Source organism: Callorhinus ursinus, unplaced genomic scaffold (assembly GCF_003265705.2).
Source record: "Callorhinus ursinus isolate GAN/ISIS: 27379988/994484 unplaced genomic scaffold, GSC_fseal_2.0 scaffold4, whole genome shotgun sequence".
Lineage (NCBI taxonomy): Eukaryota > Metazoa > Chordata > Mammalia > Carnivora > Otariidae > Callorhinus > Callorhinus ursinus.
Genome location: NW_027397066.1, coordinates 140,253,891 through 140,273,991, shown reverse-complemented (window position 1 = coordinate 140,273,991; position 20,101 = coordinate 140,253,891). Strand labels below are relative to the sequence as shown.

The following is a 20,101-nucleotide window of genomic DNA, read 5'->3' as shown; positions in this document are numbered from 1 at the left end:
GTAGAAAACACACCATGGATTTCAAAAACAGTACAAAAGAAGAATGTAAGATATTTCATTAATAATTTTATATTGATCATACGTTGTAAGGATAATATTTTAGATGTATTGGGTTAAATAAAATCTTATTAAAATTAATTTCACCTGTTCTTTTTGTTTGCTTGCTTGGTTTTTGGTTCTTGTTGTTTTTTGTTTTTTGTTTTACTTCTTTAAAATGGGGCTAGTAGAAAATTTAAAATTATATCTGTGGCTCACATTTGTGCCTCACATTATATTTCTGTTAGCCAGCACTGGTCTACATTAGCAGATGACAGTGCAGAGGAAGTTAACCAACTGACAGCTGTTTACTGAAGAGATAGTGGGGGGTAGTAGAGTACTTACTAGACTGTGCCGGGAGCCCCTAGGCAGGCAGTGATCTTTTCCTGAATAGTAGAGACATTTGCTTTAAATCTTTGGAATTCACTCTGGCTTTGGACCAGACAGAGCGTTAAAATCAGCACATGTAACTTCTACTAGTCTCTCAGGGCAGTATCAGATGACAGATCTGGATCGAGTTAATGGAGGAGACCAAAATCATGCTTCATACTATTCTTGTGAAGGACCCACACTGATCCTTTAAGAATGGAGACTCCGAGCTTAAGTTGTGTTTGAGGAAGCTAGCAGAGAAAGCTAAACATGTAAAGAGAATGAGAAGAAGAGTAGAGATGATTGGATTGTAACTGGAGTTGTGTGAAAGGGAAGGAAGTCATTCTTCCCAAAGGTCTGCCTTCATGTGAAGTTAGCAGTCCTTCCGGATCTGGGCCCAGGGCAAGTTGTTCTTCGGGAGTAGGGTGGAACTTTGGGACCAGACAAGTAAGGGTGAGGAGTGGCCTCTGGTTGCACATATTTTCACTGTCCATTTTCTCTTTGATTCCCATTCTGCATCCTCATGGAAGTTTCTTTATAAGTGAAAGAAAGATTCTTGGCTATTGGCCACGAAGCACAGAAACAAGTTACCTCCTACACTGGAAATAAACCTGACCTAAGGGAGAAATTCAAGAATGACACTCAGTTTGTGCTTCCTTCTTGGAATTGTTAGAAAAGGCCTTAGAGAACAGTGACTTTCCCCTGACCCCTGCCCACACTATCCCCCAGTTGTTTTCAGTTAGCTTCACCTGTATTCCTGTTGTCAAATTATATTGGAATTGACAGTAACCAGAGAGAGTGAGAAAAAGCAGTTGAGGCTGGGAAAAGGAATTGTCTCAAGTTGTTTGTCCTACTTTTGGCACTGTACACATGTTCCTTTATTGAGTTGCTTGCCCTGGCTCTCTCCATTCTTGCGAACACCATGGTGGGAAACCGTTCTGCAGGGACTTTGGAGTTTGGGTCTTGCGCAGCTCTCTTAGTCAGTGACTTCTCGGACTTGGTTACTTACCAGGCCATTGAACTATTTCTGCTCTGACACTCACGTTTTGTCTCTTCCTCTTTTCTTGGCCTGCCTCTTTATTTTCCCCTTAAATCATTGCCACCCCTATCGCTACATAGTGAGATTAAATTGATAAAATAGCCCTGTTTTACTAATGGAAAAATAGGCCTGTGTGTTAAACACGTAATTTTCGCTTCTCCCTGTCAAATAGGTAACCTGGACCTTCCACACACCTGTTGTATGTATACAAACATGTAGTTTATTATTAATTACCGAGCTTAAGATTTTAGCTTATGCTTCAAGACTTCAAAACCATGATTCTCGCTTCATCTGTAGTTATAAATATTTAAACTTTGGCAATGAATCTTAAAGAAAACATAGAATGATTTATTCTCTGAGAAGAGGCCACTGTTAAGAAGTTTGGCATGAAGCATTTTTCTTAGCATTTGTAAGACAAACCAACTTCTCAGCTCATGCACGTTACTGGGATGAATGGCATAAGGCTATTGTGACTCTACATAAAATCATTACTAACCTCATAGGTCTTAGAGAAGCGGGCCTGTGAAGGAGTGAAATAAGTATACTAGCAACATCCAAAATTAAAGACAGAGCCTAGAGAAATGTTTCTGCCAACACTCCATATGATTTATTACTGGAAATAGTTCCCAAATCTGGAAAAAATATTTTCAATCGGCACTTGAGGTAAACTGAGGGTCTACTTAAACTGCTTACTTACTTTTAGAGTGACATTTTCCTATTGTGAGACAACAATAGTGTGATATAATATATATACCACCCGAAAATATAGGCGTATAAATTAAAATGGGACAGCAGTGTCACATGGAGATGTGAGTACACGTAGTCTGTAAGACTCACTAACTAGTGAAGTGATTTAATGTCCTGACTACCAATCTTCAAAGCCTAGACTCAACACAATTATAAATTCCTATGTTCCATGGGTCTTTAGGATCACTCACAAACAATGTTAAAATGTTAAATCCACAGTGAAAATAAGCATAAAAATAATTTTGCCACTTTTGAAGAATTATCCACTATGGGATATAAAGGCAGGCAAAGTCTTGGTTATGGGTCAGATGACAAAGAGACGTGTCATCCAGCACCCCACCATGCTTTATCAATGTTCCTCATGATCTCAGTTGACACCATGAGCCAGATCCTTGAAGCTGCGATGATGAGAAGATGGAGCCCCGGGTCTTTTCATACAATGTCAGGATTCACTGTCAGCCGGGCCATTTACCACACGCTCCTTAGTAATTTTCCAGTTCGCTGTTGGGAATGGGTATGCTAGTACAACCTCAAGAGAAGCATGGGGTACCTGACTGAGTACCAAGGAAATGGAAACTCAATTCAGCGCAAGCTCTCTGCAAAAGTTCTTAAAGGCAAAAAAAAATCCCATCTGTCCTGGTTAATTTTGTTATCATGGGGAAGGGGTTACCACACAAATGTCTAAAGGCCTAAAATAAAACGATACAGACTGACAGGAACATAACAGACTGGAGAACTGAAATTGCAACAAGAGCGATGTTTCACATTGGATCCGAAGGATTACTGTCAAGGGTTGCCAAATCTACTAAAATTCAAGAGAAGTCAAAACTCCAGGTGATTTTTTTATGTGAAATTTCCCTATTTCCAAAATATTTTGCTGTTCAAGAAAAGCACATCTGTTATCGGTGCATCAACTCTCTCTAGCCCGCTGGCTCCCAGACCTCAACCTGGGGTCTATAGATCCTCTCTGTTCTCTCCTTAGTATGTCAAAGCATTCAAAGGTGATGTTTCCTTGATCCCCAGGACCTCAGGTCATGACATTGTATTGAGAGGAAAGTTCACTTTCAAATTCTTGTTCCTCAGGTTACAACCATTCTCTTCTGCAGTACCTAACTTTGCAATTGTGCACTTGAATGAGTTACAAAACAAGGTGTGGCAAACCTCCATTTAACTCACAACTGTTTATGACATAATTTCCATGTTCCAGGCAGAAAGAACCTCTGTATGGAGAGACTGGAGAAATATAATTTGATTCATACATTGAAGGAGCTCACAATTCATATAATCATTATGGAATTAAAATGGTAAGAGTATTATTGCTAAATATATAATGCAATTTGTCACCAAAAATAGTCAGATGAAAACTCATTTATTTTCTGACTTAGCAAGCACCCTTATAACTTCATTGGGTTTGGGCCGTTTTCCCTCTCAGTTTCCCATTATCTGATAGAAGTTATACATGGACAGTGGGAAACCCAAAACCTTGACTGAAAGGTTGAAGAGAAGAGTGAGGGCTGGGGAAAAAAAAAAATCTGAGTAATTACCTCATTTATACACACACAGACTCATTAAGTTCTCATTGCCTTCCCTGCAAGATGAAAACAAAGATGTGATTGATTCTCAGATGTTAGAGTTTGCTAATTATTGCAAGCTAGTATTCAGCACTGAAATGACCAATTCTTTCTAAATTGCTAGGTCTCTTCAATTCTCTACTTTACTTTGAATAATGAAAATACCTGGTTTTTTTCATGACTACTTCTGAATAGTTCCTGGGAAAACATTGAAATCAAGTCTCTGATGAGATAATATTAGTCCCAACTATTAAGCAAAATCAAAGCTCACACTTAATGAAGTTCCAGCGATGTGTTCTCAGAAAAAGACCAAATAAAGAAGTTCCCAGATGAGTACAACATGCACTTGACTTTTGTCTGTAGTAGCAATCACTCACTCAACCGTTGTCAACATGCTCAGGTATTTCCTCCTCTATCTGTAGTTGAAGCCTCAAAGGAGCAAGACCCGCCGTGTTCCAGGGCTCAATATATGCGGTAATGATTTGCTATTACAATGATAATCGTATATGGAATTGTTGGGCTTTCGGTTCAGGATTAAATCGTGATTTTTTTAAAATACCCATTACCTCATTAGCGCATTTGTAAGATTCTGACAGGAAGCTAAAGAGGCGTGAGTATGCTAAGGTTTTGCTCTCAAGACTATTAATCCTACTGGTGAAAGAAAATTGAAGCATTACTGTTAGTGGAATGAAAATTACATGAAGGGTTCAAAAGCATAAAAACAACAAATCAAATGTAATCATTTCAAAACTTCTCATTTATCTAAAAAAAATTTTTTTAGACATTTCATATGGTGGAATCAATTGTGTGAGAACCAAAATTATGAAGTATATACTCAATTTACTGCTTTTCTTTTAATGTGAAGACCCAAAGATCTTCACGGGGTGGGTCAAGTGGTTGGAGTGTTCTCGCACTTCGGTGAGGGGGGAGGGGCGGGTCAGAGAAGGGGAGGAGGAGGACCAAGGAGCATCTGGTGCTTCTCCTTGCCCTGGGGGGCACAAGGTCCGCGTGGACTCCGGGCACTGTGGGCAGGGGCAGCGGAGAAGGAGAAGGGGGAGGAGGAGGGCAAAGCAGCTCTCTCACAATAAAGAGCCCTAGGTCCAATGACTGACCTGGTGACAGTGAACAGGATTTCCTCTGTGTGTCCACGCAGTTGCAGTCTCCAGGCTTTTTAAACCCCTAAGTCTCATTAGAACTGTTGGCAGTTCCCGATGAGGTTTCTAAGGCTGGACCTCTTATACAAGTTTTGTTTGGCCAGAGTCGTTTCCCCCCTTTCTATCATTTGCTTACAGTGATAGATGCAGGGCCTGGAGACTTGAGTGCCTTCTTACCCAGTCCCGCCTTCAGAAGCGAACCGAGAAAAAAAGAAGACTCGAACGGCTTCTCAAACTATTTTGCCTCAGAAATTGTGTTCATTGTGGTAGCAACACATTCCAAAATGAAGGTGAAAGAAATGTAGGACAGTGTCCCACATTTTGACATTATCATCCATAAATGCACGCTACAGAGCAAGTCAATGCCCCCCCCCCCAAAGTTTAGTTGCTGTCATTTAAGAGCATCCTAATTACACTGATTTAAAATTCAGTTTCCTATTTTAAACTCTGGTTGTCCTGTGACATAAAAATAAATGTAACTTGACGGGAACATTAATCAGCTCTTTTGTTGGCAGGCATGGCGAGCTCCCTGGCCTACAGCAGGGGTCCCACAACCTTGGCTTGGGGAAGACTCAATGAAAAAAACTGGAAAAAATGCTGATGATCAAGCCAATCCATAGAAATTCTGATTTGGTAGGTTTGGGCTATGACTCAGGAATCTTTTCAGCAGTGAAACCCAGGTAATTTTAATGTAGGTGGGCCATGAATCTCTCAAAGACACTGGCCTACAGAATGTATTCTCAGAGGGAAAATGTGTAATTATAGTCCTATCAATGTATAACCCTGACAGACCACATATATATATAAGCCCAAAATGCTCAAGTGCCTTGCTGATGAATCCTCACAGAGCAATGCTGAGTTGGGCAGGGGACAGGAAATAATATTCTATAGACAAGGCTAAGTCATTTACCCAAAGTGACTTAACAGGTCTGTGTTTGAACAGCTGTTGGAACTAGAGCCTCCGGCCCCGTGAGCCCTGTCCTCTGTACAGAGCTCCACTTCCACAGGCGGGGGGCACATGCTGCATTCCACACCCTCGGCTCCTCCGAAATATTACATGATGTTTCTAATACAACCGTTGTGGAGATGCACATACCTCGCGCCTAATATCGTCACCTACTTTGCAAACGTTGCTCTTGTAGAGGCGCTGGTCTGTACTTGCTGCCACACCTTCTGCATCCACTATTCGCCCTCCAGCCCCCCAAAACCTGCATTCCTTCCACTGCTTCGTTAAATGTGCTCCCACCAAGGTCACTCATGATTTTCTTTTGCAAAATCCAAAGGACAGCATTTGGGTCAAGGTTATGGGAGAAATGTAATTTTCTATCTCGTTTCCCACGACATAATTCTTGAGATTTTTCTATCTCGTTTCCCACGACATAATTCTTGAGATGACATAAAGACTTCGAATCAAGGATAAATCTACCACTTCATTAAGAAATGAGGAAGCATGAAATAAATAAACCAGAAAATCTGAGGAATTCCCCAAAGATTAAGCAAATGGGGAGGCTCCAAGGAGAACAAGAATGGAGAGACGAGGGCCACAACACCACACAGAAGAAAAGTAACAGGTGTCAAGGATGCTTCAAAGCAAAAAATTAAAATGAGAGTCGAAAATCTTGCCTCTGTCATCCCCCTCTGTACCGTTTCACTAAGCTTAAAGCACTGTTTATACACAAACTATACGTGAGAACTGTTCTCTAAAACAAGTAGGTAAGCTTCTTAGGGGAGTCTCATTTTAAGAATAATGAGGCCTAATTTATGTCTTTATTGAGATAACATAAATGTCAATTTGTGTCTTTATTGAAATAATAACATAAATAACAAGAACTACTGATGCTAATAAAGTGCCTACTATGTGCCAGGCCCTGTTCTAAGCAGCCTATGTGTTTTAACTCATTTATTCTTCACAATAACCCTACAAGGTAAACCTTGCCACTTGCTCAGTTCAATAAAAACCAGAGATATCAAGTGACCTACCCAAGGTCACACAGCTAATGCATGGTAGAGCTGTAGTGCAAGTTACAGGAGCTACAGAGGTCTCTGTGTTTGGACAGAGGTAACTCCAGATCTCAATAGCAATCACAGAAAGGGGGAAAAGGCAAAGCAGCTAAGTGCAGGAGGGAAATAAATACATGAGATGCTGTACCCTGGGGACCTTTTTATTCTGGAAATCAGGCGAGGTAGTATTTGGTCCAGTTATACATCCAGAACAGCTGAGAAAATTCATGCTTGCTAGGTTTCCCAATTAGCCTAGTCCTTCATGCAAAAAATATAGACAATACAAGACAACACACATTTGAGAAAAAAAACAGAGGAAAAAACGAGGAGCAACACACAGAATACCTGACCCTGAAGAAAAGGAAAGACTACAGAGAATAGAACTTTAAAATATTTGTAAAAGCAACCTCAGGGATACAAGGTAATATTTAATTCATAACAGAAGAAAAGTCTGCTAATTTTTAAAAAACAGAGGAGAAAGAGTCCTAGAAATTAAATGTATCATTACTGAAAACGAAACCATCAGTACATGGAACAAATTCTAGAATAGACATCCCTGACGAATATATTAATAATCTGAAAGATAATTTTAAGTAATTGTTCTAAAACATAGAGCAAAAAGACAAAGAACTTGAAGAACTGAAGGACATGGAAAATTAATAAAAGTTCAATGTCTACTTAAAGAAACTGCAGAAAGATAAAACCATGACAATAAAATAAAAAATAAAAAAAATTTCTCTAGATTAAATAAAGGCACAGGACTCAAATTGAAAAGGGCTCATCGAGTACTACTGAACAGTAAAATAAACTCTGGTGATGGGGAAAAACAGTGACAATAACAAAATAACCTCAGTCCACAAAAATAAATCCAAAAACCTACTGTGCAAGATATAATAAAATAAATAGTGTTGAAAGACATAAAATTAGTCCTACATAGATAGGAAATTACCTACATAGATAGGTAATGATTCTCCTAAAACTGATCTATAATTCAATGCAAATCCAATAAAAAACTTAAGAGGAATATGTGCAAGACTTCAAAATATGTTAAAAAATTCATATAAAATAATAAAGGACCAAGAAAAACTAAGATAATTTTGAAGAAGTTGCTGATCACTTCTTAAAACTTATTATATAACTAGAATAATTAAGACTGTCTGAAATTGGCACAGAAGTGGATGATAACCAGTGGAACAGAATGGAGAACCCAGAAACATGGAAACTTGGTATATCACAGAAATGGGATAAAATCAGTGGAAAAAGATAAAATCAATAAATTTTTCTAAGACAAATGATTTTCCATGTTGAACAAAATAGTGATGCCCACCTCACATAATACAGAAAATTAGTTTTAGATTGATGAAAAACCAAAATGTGCCAAGTGAGCTTTAAAGCTTTTAGAAGGTAACACATTGGAAGATCTTTGAGACCCAGTAAAGTTGACTGGATAAAGATGAGCTTTGACCAAGCAATTTAATTTCCGGGTATGAAACCTAGAAGAATTTGCATTCATATGCACAAGGATACATGCACAAAAATGCTCATTTCACAAGTTCTTGCAATTGTACAAAACCGGGAAAAAAGCTAAAATAAATAAATACATTGAAGTACCTCATACTTATAGTGAAAAAAGAAAAATAAATTAAATTGCACTGTATCAAATGATATACTAAGCATATAAGTGTTTCCAACAGTGTCATGAAAACATGCAGATTGATATATATATATCATATATAATATTCTTCCACATACATAAGGTTTCAAAACACTCATCATGTCATATTATTTATGGAAATATATGCATATAGTGAAAATACAAAGTCATGCATAAGAAAGAAACAAACCAACCTTAGGATTAGAGGCCCCTTCTGGAAAGGGTAAGAGATGAATGAACAGGACCAGGAAGAGCAATATAGGACCTGCAATTAAATCCGTAATATTCTGTTGTATCTCTAAACATAATGGATGTTAGTTATATTACTCACTGTACTTTTATATCTGTTTATAACACTCAATTAGAAATTTAGCTATTAAGACAAAAAACATGGTACTTATTAAAATGAGTAATATGTTTTCTCATAGCAAACAAGTCAACTTCTCTAGCACCTGGGAGTGTCTCAGCAGGAAATGTCTAATAGTAATTGCTCACACAATGCTTTAATAGGCCCTGAACGAGAATATAACCTCCTATAATGATTATGAGTAAGCACTTTATATTCCCAGGGCCTCCTGAGAGCAACAAAGGAAATTCAAGTGGGAAGGCCCATGCAACTGTCAGGCCTCAGCTCTCTCAGCCTTTCTGCTACTCTGAGCAGTAGTGGAGGCGATTATACACAATCTCACAAAGGATTCAGACCATCTTTGGCCCTGTATTTGGACTAATTAATGGGACTGTTTACTGAAAAACCTATTCCAAGCCCCGGAGATCAGTGAAGAAAGTGGCAATGGGGGAGAGAAATGTTCTTCTTTGAGGTTTGATACATTTCTCTTCTACTAATAGCAATGTGACAGTAGCTATCACCCATAGACACAGACAGCTGTAAGACCATACGACTAAGGTCATACATGAAGGATGCACACCCCAGATGGGGTTCTGAGACCCAGTGAAGCTCTGGACAGCCCAGGATTGGACCTGTACATCTAGTTACAGAACTGGGGTTCTGTGCGGCCATGGAGAAGAGACCCCAAGGACCTCATGTTTAGTCATCTTAAAACTGACTTCCCATAGAACAACTTTGTTCTTATCAAGCAGCTGATCACAATACAGGTCCCAGAGAAAGTGAAGTGTGGAGCTCACACAAACACATCTATGGAAGGACATTTTCTGCTGTTCCTTCATAACAGTTTGGATTTGAAGTTCTCCTTATATGTAAAATACAACCCTTAACTTTGATACAGCACTTTCAAATACATGATTTCATTTCATTCTTAGAGCCTCCCAATATGACTCGTTGTGCACGGTGGGGAAAAACCACAAAGGCTGGTGAGAGGCAAAAAGCTGCAGAGGCTCCAGGGTAAGGTGCAGAAACAGGATTTTCAGGGGCTGGGATGCTTCCCAGGGACATTCGTTGGCTTCTGGTCACCACCATCCCTTTCTAAAGACATCTCAGAAAATGGCCTGTCTTGTTTCCCTGTCCATAGTCAAACGTTGCTTCAAAACTTAACTCAGGAATTAATTATTCACTTAGTATAGAAGAAAATAGTCTCATAACTCTTCCCAAGCTCTCTAGTAAAAGAAGCACATAGCCAGCCATATTGAAATTTTTCTAATCGTTTTACATTGAAAGGGCTAGAGAAGATTTCTAGCTCAATTCCTATTTTCCTTATTTTGGCCCTATAGACCAATACTTCCCAGTGGAGCAGGGGTGCTGGGCTGGCTGCCTCAGAGTCCTCTGTGGCACTTGCCAAAATAAAGATGGATGGAACTCCATCACTAGGGATTCTCATTTACTAAGTATGAGGTGGGGCCCTAGAATCTACTTTTTTTTTTTCCAAGTTCCATAGGTAATTTTTAGGTATAGATAATTTTGCGAATCATCACAGAAGAAAAAAACAAGATTGCTGTCAATGCTTAAAGGAGGGGTGTAGGGCACACAAAAGATTGAAGATTCACCTCTATTTCAGATAAGTCTATCATAAAAATTTCAGCAAGGACTTCCAAAGGAAAGGATTTGAAAATGTTATAGCCTTCACACATTTTTATTTTGGCACTCAATGTTATGTGATAGGCAATGTGCTGGAGCTGGCTTGTACAGCTTTGTTAAGTTTTCAGGAATTTTGCCATTCAGTTGTTAAAACTGTTGATAGCTTGAAATCAACTATGATGGAAATATTTACACCATGGAAATCGGGAAATGTTATAAATCAGGGGCTTTGCCCCCTGGGGTACGTGTTACAAATTTGCCGTCCACCCCCACTGGTTTTAGAGGATGTAAGGAATAATGTGTTATGAATATACACGTTTATACAGTACTGTTTCATTGCTCTTTTAAATGTATCCAATTGAATCAAATACCAAAAGTATTTGATACTCAACAACTATTATCCATGTGGAAAACACAGGACAATCTCTTCTTTAGCAGACCCAAATGTTACATTATCCTATTTTCTTACTGACCTTCCTTTCCACATCTACCAGAAAATTTTATTTAAATATTATTTCTTAAGCTTGAGAGACTACTTTTCATCCATCCTATCACATTTCTCTGTATAGAATATGTACAGTAATTGAGATTAGAGACTTTTAAACTTTTCTATGATTATAAAGCTCTAAATTTTAAATGATTTTTCTTCTGGATTGAGTTTTCAGTACTATTAGTAGTAGTAGACAATTGATTAAAACAATATATATATTAATTATGTATAAATAATTGCTAACTATAAAAAGCATTTTTTTGGAAATGCATCTTTTCATGAAATGGATGTTTATGTGTTCAAGGATGAATATTATCTATATTCATATATATCTATATTATCTATTGCTAGAAAGAGACAGCCTACAGCCTAAGCTTTACTACCTTCTTTTCTTGTTTAATAAAAACACTGGGGGGAAAAAACTTGTTGAATGAAAAGAATTCAGTAGTGTTCCTCAGTTCTCTAAATTCTTTCTCAGTTAAAGGTCAAAAATTACATGGTAATCTAGTTATAAAAAGTAATTCTTTGATGTAATATGATCATTTGATTAGGTCTCTTTCAGTTGTATTGTAAGCAAATACTTGGAAAACTTAAATTTTAAGGGTTTGCCCAGAACAATCAGGCATTCCTTTTCTCACTACTCAACTGCAGTATTTCTGTTCCTTCATTCTTTCATTTCCCTCTGGAGGTCCTCCCACTCCGGACAAGGCACCATGATAAGAATAGGAATGGGTGAGGACTATACCCCATCTTCCTTTTTTGGTAAAATATGAACCGGGTGACTTTGAAAAGAAAAGCGAGAAAGGAGAATCCGCTTATAAGGTGAATTCTCAGACTGGCCCACAGGAGGAATGATTAATGAAAATTGAAGATTTGGAAATTGATTTCCATAAAGCTATTGATGTGCTCTCATGCCCCTGCGATAGTCATCATAGACATCCAGGAATGTGTGTGCCCCACTTTGAGGACTGTGGCTCTGCAGCCTACTGGGGGTTCAATCATGCAACCAGAATCCACCCAATCTCAAGAACTACGTGTCCACTCTTCCAGATCTCTTTTCAGATGGCCCGAGTAACCTCATTTCTCCTGTGACTTCTTGAATGTTGCACACAGCACTTTGACACTGAAATGTTAGCAGCTAACCCCAGTCTGGCTCTATATAAATTACAGAACTACCTTTCTCGTGAACGAACAATTATACACAAGTTTAACTTTATTGACCACAGAGATAAAGCCCAATTTCCAGGATTTACAGGTCAAATTGGGTGGTCCCGATACCTACTGAAATCTCAAAATATCTTCAATGTCTTTTACCGGTTTTTCTTTCCTCCTTTCCCAAATTTCCATCTGTTTCAACAGAAAAGGAATAGGAAAATGTTGCTATAAGTTCTCCGAAGTAGTGGAAATCTTTTTGAAATACGTCCCTTTATTTTTAAGCAGTAAATTTTCCCACTATTTGGAGCAATAATACTTAAACTTCCCCCTCCCCAAGGAATATGATGAAAGACCGGACATTTGACCCCATTAAAAATGCATTTTTGCAAATACACATAAAATGTGCCTTCCACTGCAGAAGATGTTATTGATGCCATGAAGCCCACCCACGGGCCCTAGTTAAGAAATGCTTTTGACAATACAATAGGGACACTAGAGTCTGATCGTCCCTCAGAATATATAGTGTACAACATTTCAAAAAATTAAAATAGATAAGCAATGTTTTAACAACAACAACAAAAAAGTTTTGGTAATTATCCACAAAAAAATTGGGGTAGGCTTTCTTAAAAAGGTCAATTTCTCGAGTACATTTGAAATATTTCAATACTTGGTGGCTGCTTGCTGCAGAAGATAAAGCACAGGACTTGGAGTCAAATACACTGAGATCCTGATTTTTGTGCCTCATTTTATTGCCTCTATGCTTTCATATGCCTCATTGTGACCTTGAATCATATCTGTAGTTTCTGAGCCTCTCACATTACTTATTTGCTAAATGTGAATAATATCCCCATCTTGCAGGGCTGCTGTGAGAGTAAAGTAATAAAAGGAAACGTCTAGTGCCATTTCTTGAATGTCAAAGTACTCAATAAATGGTAGCTGTTGTTTTTAATTTAAATTAACTATTTTAGAAACTTTTTCACTTTATAAAGTAAGATGCACAAGTAGGCTATTCTTATCAAAAGCAAGGTGGTACAAAGAGGAGGGTTTTTGGAATCTTCAAAGAGGCCCAGAGTCTCCTTGGTAGATGTTTGGAATTTAGGCTACTTGTTTTTGGATCTTACACTCTCTTTGTGGAACTAAAGCCATGCTGGTGAACTTTGATGGAAATGAACATGCCAGAATTTACTTTTACACTCATGCAGTAGGATGCCTCTGCCAAATTCCTCTAGTATTTAATGGGAATTATTGATATAAATCTTTTTTCAAATCAATGAGAATAGTAAGTCTCCTAAATGTCCTGGTCCTTAGGCAATACAATGGATCTGTTGTCAATTTAGTGTTATGTAGTCAAGATTATAAACAAGGGTATATTTAAAAACCCTTATCCAGCAGAGCGGCTCTGGTATAAATTTTTAAGAAAATTGACCTCCCCCTCAGGTCACTACTCATTCCAAGTGACACAATGACAAAATGTTTATACACTTAATAATTTGAATCACACAAAAGAGAAATACGAAGTCTAAGTAGATCTTATTTCTCTCCCTGCCCCCCCGGAAACCAGTGAAGAATTTATTCACCAAACAGTATTTCTGAAAGTTTTGACCAGCCTAGATTTTAATAAAAAAGCCAAACATCCCTGATGATGAATTTTAAGCCAGTGCAAAATTGAAAAGATCAAACTTCAAACCTCTCAGCAAGACAGTTTTGAAAGGAAATGCTAACAGACCCACCACTGGGTGCTGCTATGACAAACAGATGAACCCTTCTGAATGTGCCTCAGTTCTAGTCACACCCATTGGCCAGAGCCATTATTGGCCAAATCCAGCTGCTGCAACTGCTAGGCACTGATGAGAAAGATGCCAGAAATAATAAGTTGGAGCTGAGGCCAAACCCAGGAGGAAACACTTGATGTCAGATATGAGCTTGCCATTGTTTTGAAGGAACATGGATGGAGGAAAGAGTAAATTCCTGTGTGCTTCAGACTCGATGTATATATGCTGACTATCAGAATGGATCTTATTTTCCCTGGCTACTCACAACTGCCACAAGATCGTCTTTTTCGGATATTTACTTTAATGGTGACATTCTACTTCTAGGCTGCCATCCAGAGCTATTCTAGTGTTAAGAATGTTTCTTAAAATAATAAATATATGAAATAATAAAACATCACACAGATGTTTATAAACATTGGCCAAACTCATTTCATATAATTGTGATACTATATCCACTCACGGGGAATTCATTTTGCTGGAGGGGACAAATTACCTCATATGCCTCTCATGCTTATACTCCATTTTTGTCAAGACTAGGAGTAGGGAAGCAGCAAGAGGAAAAAAAAAATTTCACAAGATCCATGTACACCCACTTTCTGTCTATGCCCCCATGACTATCCCTGCCAAGATGTCTCCACAAAAATCATAGCTGAATTAGGCAGAGAAAGACAAGACCGGTAGTCCCTTTCAACAACCAAAAGCCATGTAGAATTTGGAAAGCCAATAACTGTTAAACTGACCTAGAATCATGTAGTTCCTGGACGGGGATTTTTCTCACATAGCAAGTCACAAGGCAATTTAATTTGCTGTTTAACAGAGTTTGTTCAGTGGAGCAATTCCAGCTGAACTGTATAATATTATCTATATCACCACAGTACCAATGAGAACCATGGAAATTCAGAGCCAAAAGGGACCAAGAAATGGTAATATTGAGCAAATGCAATTCAATAAGTATTCAAAAGCTACATAGTGTATATCTATTTTGTACCAGACCCTGGAACTACAAAAATCAATGTCATTGTCCTTACTCTTGAGAAACTCACAGTCTAGAAGGAAGAAAGATTCATAAGGAACAAAATTATATTACAATATGACCATGCTCACCAGTGGAGGTACAGACATAGGAGCACAAAGGAGGTAATGATTAATTTCTTTTTAAAAAAATTTTGTTTATTTTTGTGAGAGAGAGAGAATGTGCAAACGCATGCACGAGTTGAGGGGGAGAAGCAGAGAGAGAAGCAGACTCCCCGCTGAGCTGGGAACCCAATGCGGGACTTGATCCCAGGACCTTGGGATCATGAGCTGAGCCAAAGGCAGACACTTCACTGACTGAGCCACCCAGGTGCCCTGGATGTAATGATTAATTTCTTAAAAATCAGGTACAGCTTTCCAGGGAAGATAGATTTTTGTTCAGTTGGGAAGGGTAAGTTATATGTCCTCCAGCAGAAAGGTGGAGGGGAAAGATGCAGAGAAGAGAGCCAGAGGGAAAAGACATTCCAAGAATAAAAAAACAGCATGAACAAAACAAACACAGAGGTGTTAACCTACATGTTGGATTTATGCAACATGAGTAAAATCTGAGTAGACAAAGCATAAGACGGTGGCAGAGAAAGCTTGACTGCTTTGCTAAGAAACCTAATGTGAGCCCAAACACTGAGGAACCACAGATGATTTTCAGCAAAGGAGCTACATAATTTTATCTGTCCTTTAAAACTTGGACTCTCATGATAGCATAAAGGATAATTGAACACGGAAAAGTGAGGGAGAAGCTCTGAACTTATCCAGAGAGAATGCCAACTATATAAAAAGTACCAATTAATTCTAAAGTAGAGCAATGAGGGCGCCTGGGTGGCTCAGTTGGTTAAGCATCTGCCCTCAGCTCAGGTCACTATCCCAGAGCCCCGGATAGAGTCCTGCATCAGGCTCACTGCTCGGCAGGGAGTCTGTTTCTCCTTCTGCCCCTCCCCCCACTCATGCTCTCTCTCAAATAAATAAATAAAATCTAAATAAATAAATAAATAAATAAGAGCAATGAATGAAATCAATTAACAAGGGGCAGATGAAGTCTTAGGCTCAAAAGGATCCCATGATTCCTGTCTTCTGTCTGGCTCTACATACTGATAAAACATAATGTGAGAAGTTACCCCAGGTTCAAGTCAAAGTACAGGACCATCTTTAACAGTATGCCTCATTTGGCACTTTGGAACTCCAGTTGTCTGTAGTGTTTGTGTTCAAGACCTGCTATCAATAGCGATGTGGGGCATTTGAGGAAAAACTGTGTCATAGAAAACCGTAGGAAGACATGATGCTGAGTCGCCTGTGGAAACCGTTCTCAGCGGGACTTAGGTATTGTGAAATGTTTGAACAAAAACTCAGTCCTATGAATTCCTGTATTAAACAATATGTCAAATACCTGGCAGCCAGCAAACCTGGAGCAGTGATAGGACTGTGGTTGCCAGGTGGCTGCCGCCGGGTTCTCGCATTTCCTGTTCCATTTGAAGGTCCCAATGAGGAACTTTCTTCAGACACAAAGGACTGCTTCATGATTTAAGGACTTGGGGGTTATCTCCTCGTACTCACCCTCTCATGGTTTTGTTCCACATCCTGCTTGCCTGCCTGGCTCCTGAATATTTCTGGGATCCTCACCTGACACCTAGTCAAGACCACTGCCTTGCCCACATCTGGCTGGCTCTCTTATTTGTAACTTCTTAACCCAGGCCCCCAATCTAGAGTTGTCCAGAGTTCTGATACAAAAAACTAACATGGCTCAAAGATAAAATATGACTCTATAAAGTGAATTTTAATGGTATGATTTCAATTAAAGACAGTTAAAAAGACACAAATATGGTTGGCTTTTACCTTCTTCTTCCCAGAATCATACACAGAAATATTTCTGGTTGTTCTGAACTGTTTTGCCAAGTATTCACTGCCGCTATTATAAAAGGTCTCTGTCAACATTTTTTCTTTTTCTTAGCTTAATAAAATGAATGGAAGAAATTTATCTGAAATAAATAATAAATATAAGATTATTAAAGAATCTAACAAAATCTGAGAATTGGGAGAGTAGAGGTCATCAGGTGTGATCAATCTCCTAAGATATGAACACTATCTATGAAGTCACTGACAGGTAATTCCTCAGTTTCCTCCTGGACACTATCATTGACAGAAGTTCACTTCTATTTTAAAAGCCCCTTTCCCTTTATTACCTCTGATGAGTAAAGAGACCCCACTGAATGGAGCTGAAACATCTATCTCCCAACCATTGATCCTGTTCTGCCTGTTGAAGACATACAGAGTAAGTCTACTCTCCCACTAAGATACAGATGGAGATATTGGTGTAGGTATAGATATATATAGTGTAGGTATATATTTGAAGAAAGTAACTATAATCACCTAAATTTATATTTTTCTGAGTTTTATATGCCCCATTCCATCAACCATTCTTCAGATGATTAGGCTCTTAAATTCCCCTACCCTCCTGGTCACCCCTCCTATGGAAACTCATCATTTTGTCAATATCCTTTTATTATTTCCACAGTATTGTGAGAACATCTGGAGATGATACGTCTGTTAATGCTATGTAAGATTTATTTTTTCAACATCTGTGTCACGCTGTTGACTCATTTTAAGCCTGGGGCCAAATGAAACCCTTAGGTCAATTATTTACCAAACTATCAGCTCTTAAACCATATGCTAAATATTTCTCCTCGTAACAAACTAATGAGAAAGAATTAAGGACTGGGAAGAAATTAATCTAAGCAAGACTCACAAATTTCAGAGAAATATATTTCCATTTGATATTCTCCATTTTTAAGGCAATTTTAGTTTTTTCCATTTGGCAACATCATAAAATTGAGTAAGATGGTATTTGGTAGTGAGTTCTGACAGACATTACATTGTGTATCATAAATCTATAACTAATAGGACTAAAATTGTTTAATTTTAGAATAAACTTCATCAGAAATTTTAATTGAAAATTGTTACATAATTGTTTACTGGGTAAAACTGAAACATGTGTGAAGCACTCTGATATCTTCCATTCTCAAATATACTGTTTATTTTACTTGATACAACATCGCTATACTGGGACCAGGGCCAAGCCTGAGCGAACTGTTGAATGCATCTACGAGAGTACTTTCTGTCCACTCTGTGTTAAAACCCCATTAACGTCTCACCATCCTTGGAGTGTGCTCTTTGTGAGATAAATATACATTTTACTTTAGCTCTCTTCTTTAAATGCAAACACTTTGATAATATGAATGGGAAAAGAAACTCTTTTCTGTAATTGGCTAAAAAAAAAATTATCTTTTCACAGTCAAAAGAGATTGCATATTACACTTGTAAACCTAAAAGTAATAGTTCTAAAAGACAGTGCTGTGGTGTTGGGAAAATGTCAGTTTCCCACTTTCATTTTCTAATATTGTATCCAGTTATTGTGATGAAAGAGTTGTAGCTCCTGAGTGCTGTGATTTCCATCATGATGAAGTATTCCATGGTGAAGGGCAGATATCTCCTTCACATATCCAATTCCCACAACATGAGCTTTTAAAAGATTCATTAACTTAAAGTGGTGAGAAAATACTAAGATTTACTATTTGGGTCCATAATCTTAAGCACTTTCTTAAAATACTTGGCCCATTTTTGAAACAGAATTTCTTTAAAAAAATAATAATTTTCTTTCTTTCTTTCCTTTCCTTTCTTTCTTTCTCTTTTTCTTTTTTTTTTTTTAAGATAAAACGTTCAGAACCACCAAAAAAATTTTTTTTTCTTTGAAAAATCTACTTACTTTCTCCAGGGGAAAAAAAATTCCCTTCCCAATATTACTTTCCCTTTTCTGAAAAGAATTCTTTCCTTTGAGAACATGGGATCGCTGATGCTCTCATGCCCCTGGTAAGTTCCCTGTCCAATTACCTATCATCGCCCAGCTGTGATTCACACCCTGAACTTAGAGTTAATGGCTTAAAAAAAAAAAAAAAAAAAAAAAACCTCACATCCAGAATAGTTCAAATGAAACAGGTCAAAGGGACAGAGCACGGATAATTCTGAGCACACAGATGTTCAACAGAGACAGTTCGGAAACCAGCATGGAAATATTGCATCTGTAATCCCAGCAAGCTGTAGCCGTTAAAAACAGAGAAGCCATTAAACAATGTGTGCTCACCTGTTTGTTCTGTCCTGCAATATTTACGTTCACTGTGTGGTTGTTTTTCTAATTACACCACAAATTCACCAATTCATAACTGCTACAGATTGCTTTTTAGACACTGAAGAATCCACCTGGAAAGAAATTGGCTGAAGATTTAATAATAAAAAGAAGGTAATGTGGTTTCCCCTCTAATGGGTCCTAGTAGTCACTACTAGTTTACCGTAACATTCAATAAAAATATAAATTTGAAGACAACAGCCCTCCCACCAAAAGTAGTCCCACCAAAAGTAATTTTAGAGCCAAAATGGCAAAAGGAGGAAATAGAACAAAGCAGAGGAAATATTCAAACTGGTTAAAGAGGAAGGCCGTGTCAAATGAGTGTGAAGTCAGAGTTCACCAGAGCGACTTGTGAGCAGAAATCAAAGGTAACCTTTCCAGGCTGAGGTCACGCATCTTACTCAAGCTCTGGCCACACAGTGGAGATTCTGGGAGGCCTCCTCCTGATGGTCACCTTCAGATTGTTCACCTCCACAGGAAGATAGACATTTCATACATCTTGCCACAATGCAATATTGATTGTATAAGCTTACCATGTTGGTGCTCTGAGAAATACAAAGATCAACCAGATTTCTGTTCTGAGTCCCACCCTCAAAGTGTCTAGAAGGGGAGAAACAGGAGCGTAACTAACATTAATACAGGGCAGAATCTGACAAGAACTAGGAGACAGGTATAAATTGCTGTGGGATTTTATAAAAGGGAAGGGACCACTGAAGCAAGAACAAGGAGAGAGAAATCTGGAAAAGTTCAGTAGTGGCTTCAGCGAGGAGATGGCATTTTCTAAATTTGGTAATTCACTGGTTGACCTAGTCATAAATCTTTTTTTCTCTTTCTTTCTTTCTTTCTTTCTTCTTTCTTTCTTTCATTCTTTCTTTCTTTCTTCTTTTTTCTTTCTTTCTTTCTTCTTTCATTCTTTCTTT

At 38.2% G+C, this 20,101-nt stretch overlaps 1 long non-coding RNA gene across 1 annotated transcript in view; it reads left to right on the top strand.

Moving 5' to 3' along the window:
- LOC141372527 (uncharacterized) overlaps nt 1–3,454 on the top strand; it is a 41,934-nt gene extending 38,480 nt beyond the window's left edge. The window contains exon 3 of the long non-coding RNA XR_012377804.1: nt 3,275–3,454. This is a non-coding gene — a long non-coding RNA (uncharacterized lncRNA). The remainder of the gene's footprint in view (nt 1–3,274) is intronic.
- Nucleotides 3,455–20,101: the final 16,647 nt, after the last annotated feature.